The 6000-nt window shown below is 45.9% G+C and overlaps 2 protein-coding genes across 2 annotated transcripts in view; one reads left to right on the top strand and one right to left on the bottom strand.

Annotated features, from left to right (window-relative positions):
- Window positions 1-6000, top strand: part of LOC119180563 (A disintegrin and metalloproteinase with thrombospondin motifs 18) — a 151840-nt gene that overhangs the window by 38137 nt on the left and 107703 nt on the right. The window lies entirely within an intron of this gene.
- The window catches only part of JMJD6 (Bifunctional arginine demethylase and lysyl-hydroxylase PSR), a 118173-nt gene that overhangs the window by 95255 nt on the left and 16918 nt on the right, over window positions 1-6000 (bottom strand). The window lies entirely within an intron of this gene.

The raw sequence follows: 6000 nt of genomic DNA, 5'->3' as shown, positions 1-6000 counted from the left end.
ATACGAAAAATCGAAGCTGTTGAAGCTGTAACGAGCAGACTTTTTACGCGCTATTCTGCTTACACGTTAAGGACCGTTCACTTGATCTGCACTCACAGCTTTCACCGGCCAATATCTATTTTGCTTCTTTTTTTATATATAGTAGAGACAAGAAACGATCTGATGATTGACGTCGCTTGGTTAAACGACATCGGTTTGAGCGAAGGCAATAACGTACGTGCACATACGCTAACGCATGCAAGGTCAGCGTAAAGGAATATTCCAGATGACTGCGCACGACATGTAGTCTCACAGATGAGTACAATCTCGAAGGACGGGGAGGTCTTTCTCCTTCCTTTAATTCACATTTATGGCAACTTGCCACGGAGATCGCCGGTGGCTCAGCGTGCGCAGCTGCTTCCATTTTCGTATACGCTCAGCGCGTCATTAGTCTCGTTTAAGCCAATTAATAGAATGAGATAAACACGGGCTTCCTGTCAATGGCGACCGTGTCTTCGACCTTCAATGGTACACTCTGCAGTGCGTCCTCTGACAACGCATGCTAATTCACCAAACACGTGTTTTTGTAGTAGAAAAGGGTAATGGTGGAGGTGAGGGGTAGATGGCCGAATGGATGGATGGACGAGCTAGAGAACAGTAGCAGGAGGTATTAAAGGAACAAATATTTTAATGTCGGTATAGGATATAAGAAAAAATTCTAGGACCTCAATAAAGTTCATACTCACTCACTCACTAACTCACCCACTCACTCACTCCCTTGTGCGTACGCAGAAATGAAAATATCATTATAATGAGCATAAAGAATTATATAGTCTGTACAATATAACATTAACCAAAAACGGCTTGACTTCTGTGTACCAAAATAGCGAGCACGAAACGAACTATTTCTTTCGACACGAGCAGCTTTAATAGCATAAATGACCGTGGCAAACTAATTCAAGATATTTTACGTGCCCGCATGTCGTAAAACACTTACGGAATTGTCTCTATAGCACAAATAGCATACATATCGTATGTTTGTTTTATTAAACGACCGTCTTCACAAAAGAAGACCTTACCAGGACAATATTTACGCGGTGACGAAGCGATCTTTGCACGACCAGTGCTAAAGTATGGAAATACGTTGTCCCTCGACTTATCAGCTAATGTCCCGCACTCATTCTTCAAATAGCAAAGAATGAACACCTGTCACTGAGATTGCAAGTGCATTTGTTATTTTTGCATGCCAAACTGGTACACGTAAATATAAAGCGGCAGTCAGTTAACGAACTTGTCGGAGACGTTAGTCGTATATGGTACACCGGAGAGAAAAAAAAATCAAACGGTACACCCTACAAAGCCATCCACGCAAACGAACAAGCCTTGGCTTTCCTAGAGTTGCGATAACTGCATTTACCATACGACTTAGCCAGCCACGGACTAGAGCTGCGTGCGATAGCCCGCAGTAAAAAAAAAAAAAAAAAAAAGTGGCAGCATATCCACGGAGTGAATGATGGACATTGGGGCGAAGCATCCGCCCGTCCATTCGTTCTTGCTTCCGTCCATCCATGCGTGCATATGTGGCCGCCCGTGCGTCCATCCGCCCGTGCGTGCGTGCGTCTGTTCGTGCGTCTGCACGTTCATCTGTGCGTCCGTCCCTGCTTTCATCCATGCATCCGCTCCTGCGTCCGTCTATGCGTCCATCCGTCCGTGCAGCCATCCGTGCGTCTGTCCACCTATGCAACACTCCAAGTACCACCATCTCGCATCTTTTCATCATATATTCCCCATATAGAAGCACCGCCATCCAGCGGACATTCCAAGGACTAAAGGAGAGGTGGCACACGTACACTTTCTTACGGCTTGCGCTTCGTGTCTACTTCCCACCTTTAACCACCTCGAGTTCAGGGTATATACTAGTTCACTGTATTCATGGCACTGCGGCCCAACACTCGCTAAACCTTTCTAAAAACTAGGAGGTTACGCCCAGCGAGTATAACGTAGCAACCGTTTCTTGTCTTCTGTGCGTTGTTGAACAATAAAAAACTCGCAGCGTGCTGGTTAACTAAAAGCCGAATGCTCCTGTCTCTCATTCCCCCTTAGCATCCATTGGCATGTACATTGAGCACTATATTTTATTGTTCAAGAACGCACAGAATAAATCTCTCACCGGCACCACCTTGGAGGTCAAAGTGTTGTACTTGTTACGCACTACTACAACGGCTACGAGGGACGAACACGTGCCGCTATAAGGAGCTTCGCCCCTAAAAACTGGCGGTGTCAACAGTGCCCGGCGCAGTCACGGCAAGCAGGTTTATCGACACGCCGAGGTGGGATCCAGGGCACGTTTGCGCACTGCACGCAGTGCGACTGTAAAGCGTGCAGCGTTATCGGAGCTACAGGCTCCGCTGAATGAGTAGAAGAGAATGTTGGTCGGACACGTCAAGGTGCACTTAATAACACGCTGTGCACTGCCTTACGAGCCATAAGACAGGTGGCAGACCTGTTACACGAATGTATACCGAGCCGTAACTGAGCAGGAAACGGCGTTGTTTTTAATGCTCCTCTGCGGTTACCTGTCCGGCTATAACGCAGGTAGAGAGTTACGCGTTGGCGTTACAACCCTAAACGGGCTATACTTTTTGCCAAGCGATATACGTAATCAAACGAAAAGGGGGTCACTGCTGCCGTGAGCAAATGGGATGACATTAAAAGTTTGCACAAACAGGCTCGTTGACGGTGACGGTAACATTCAGTGAGTATACGGCAGTCGCACACGTTTCAAATCTTACGTGCGGTGGGCAAATCATCTATTACACTTGCTTGCTTGGTATCCACGTGACGAATATCCCTAATTCCACAACTGCACATTGATTGTCGTAAGCACAAGGGGCGAAATGACCCCCCTCCCTTTAAATAACTCTGTTTTTAATGCGTTGATGCCGCGGATCTGAAACTCACCTGAGTGGGCTTCAGTAATAAAATTTAGTCCCGCAAGGGCCGAAATAGTGAAGACGATAAAAGCGGAAAAGGGGGGGGGGGGAGACAAGTCACCTTACATTGCCGTCCCTCCCGTATCCCATATACGTGCCATTACTGAAGGCGATTTGACGTAATGTTTCGAAAAGCATATCAATATTCATTTCCACGACGACTAAAAATATGTATGCCGGTTTTGAGATACACAGTTTTTGTTACACGTAGATGTTTCAACTAAAAGTGACCGCGGGGAGTACCCGTGGAAAAAGAAACATATTTGAGACCAGTCTCGCGTCAGTATAAGTCACCCGTATAGTGTGTTGTGAATTTGGAATAGGTAAAGTTATGCGAGTATTATTGAACAAAGTCGCAGAACTGTATCCCGCGCGAAGCCAAGTACCACCTGTTTGAAACACCTGGTCATACAAACGCATGCACGAACACACGCAAAAAAGATGCGAGTTCGTCCCGGTTACCCCCGGTTAACTCAGCGGTAACCAACAAAGAGACAATGCTAAATTATCGAGCAGGCGGTAGAGTTCATAATCAGGTCCCCACAGAATGCTTTTTTTTTTAAGGTACACCAAATTGAAACAAGAAATCGGTTTATATTGATAAATTGTACTCTGATAACTCTAATATCGTTTATTTTACCACCATAGCTTAATAATGACAGATTAAATGAAGGTGAAATTTTGATAATGAAGTATCGTGCCGAAATCGCCGCATGTGACATCAACCTCAAAGCGTAGTTTTCATATTTCAGCAACACTGGCTCAAATAATTTTACTGAAACTTAGTATACGTTAAGTCTACGGTTTCCTCAAACATCAATGTACTTCATTTTTACCGATTAAGAACTACGTAAGACATAGGCCGACAAAAATCTATGACGTCACGACGTTTGGCGCGGAAACATACAGGCCACGTCGCCATTCCCCATTATCCTTTTGCGCGTTTCCTCGCTTATTCAACGTCGTCTGGCGGACAGCGGGGTGATTCTCGAATCTTTAAATAGGAATTTACTAAAGTGAGAAAAAAGCTCGTATTTCCCTTTGGTGTGCTGTTAAAGATTCAGCACGTTAGTGTGTTGGCGCAAGGCTCTTTACTTGGTCAGCCTGATTATAACCCCACACGTCCACTTTATAGGCGTTTCACCAGTGGTATAATAGCAAGCGAGTTCTGTTTGTACTGCCAAACCAGGTCACTATATACGCTTTTTTTTTCTTTATTGCCTTCTTGACTACAGGTCAAGCTAATATGACAATCACTATCACACGTGTTTCATGCGTGATAACGCGTCAAACAAAGATATTACATCTTCAACACAGTCGGTATTCTTATACACATCTCGCACTTTTATGACAGCTTCCGCGAAACACTCATTAACGGATAGAACTCTCACATCACAGTGTCTGTACGATAGCATACTACGCCAAACCGAATGAAGACCAAGTAAAAATATAACATCCAAATTTTGCACAGTACTATCACAAGGCAAAAAACGAATTTTATGAAGTAAGATGTAGATCTTTTTTTTAAATTCCTCTGTAAAATGTCCCAAAAGAAAATAGCGTTCTTACAATCAATAAACACATGTTCAATGGCCTCAGGTTTGTTACACAGGAGACAGCTGCTTCCCCATGGTACATACATACCTCTCTCTTCAAGCCACGTTTTTACTGGCAAGGTTCAGGTCACTCACTATATACGCGGCTCTATTTGTTGAGCACTTGAACGCGTTGCCGCGCATTTCACTTCGCTCGCGTTGTCAGCGCTTGCGCGGTCTCGAGTCGGCGTCGCTTCGACAGGTGCTGGCGAGATAGGCGAAGTGTGCCGAGGTATAGGGTGTACGCGCTGTCATGCCGGGGAGCGGGGTGGGGGCGCCATTACGTCGCTGTCGAACGTTGTACGCGAACGCGAAATCGGACACTGGCCCGCGGAGAGGCTCGCCCACGGAAACTTGTTCCCACGCACGAGGTAAATGAAAGCATGTAATCTGAGGGCGTGCCCGTTTGGACCAAAGCTGCAGCTGTCGACGTTCCTAGTGGCTAAGGTACTCGGCTGCTGACCCGCAGGGCGCGGGTTCAAATCCCGGCTGCGGCGAATGCATTTCCGATGGAGGCGGAAATGTTGTAGGCCCGTGTGCTCAGTTTTGGGTGCACGTTAAAGAACCCCAGGTGGTCTGAATTTCCAAAGCCCTCCACTACGGCGTCTCTCATAATCATATGGTGGTCTTGGGACGTTAAACCCCACATATCAATCAATCAATCAATCAGCTGTCAACGTTCGTCAACTTTGTAAACTGTCGCGGCGTCCCGATATGTGGCGAGGGAAACGAGATGGACGAACGGCTTGGCCGATGGACTGTCGATAACAAGGGTATAAAAAAAATTACTGGAGTGGAAGCTCCCGCAATGCTTTGCCAGCAGTAGTGAAGCCAGCTTTTGCCCTCCAAAGATCTAAGAAACATGCTATTTTCTAGATAGATAGATAGATATGTGGGGTTTAACGTCCCAAAACCACCATATGGTTATGAGAGGCGCCGTAGGGGAGGGCTCCGGAAATTTAGACCATTTGGGGTTCTTTAACATGCGCGCAAATCTGAGCACACGGGGCTACAACATTGGCGCCTCCATCGGAAAAACGTGCTATTTTCTGGTGGTGCCCACTTAGACATCAAGCGGTATTGATTTGTTGGTCTAAATGGTACGTTAGTTATAATTTAAAAGATAGTTGTTTCCGAAGAAATAATCCACAAAGGCTAGTACTGGTGGCTTAATATCCAATGAACTTTGCCTTGAATTCGGGGCTTACTAAAGCAAACTGGTAACACAAGGACGCACTCTGAGCACTATCTGACCCTCAAAAGGTTGGGCGTGCGAGAAAAACGCTCCTTCTGAGTCGCCGAACGTCCACAACTGTGTATTTGCAGTTATACACGGCAGGGACGGCTTTATGCTCTCCCATAGTAGAGTACCTCGTACTCTAAATCGTTAACAACTTTATCTAAACACACAACTCATCATGCCCCGAGTAATA

The sequence above is a fragment of the Rhipicephalus microplus genome, chromosome 10, assembly GCF_043290135.1.
Source record: "Rhipicephalus microplus isolate Deutch F79 chromosome 10, USDA_Rmic, whole genome shotgun sequence".
In the NCBI taxonomy this organism is placed as follows: Eukaryota; Metazoa; Arthropoda; class Arachnida; order Ixodida; family Ixodidae; genus Rhipicephalus; species Rhipicephalus microplus.
Note: the sequence above shows the minus strand (reverse complement) of the source record. Positions and strands in the feature narration are given on the sequence as shown.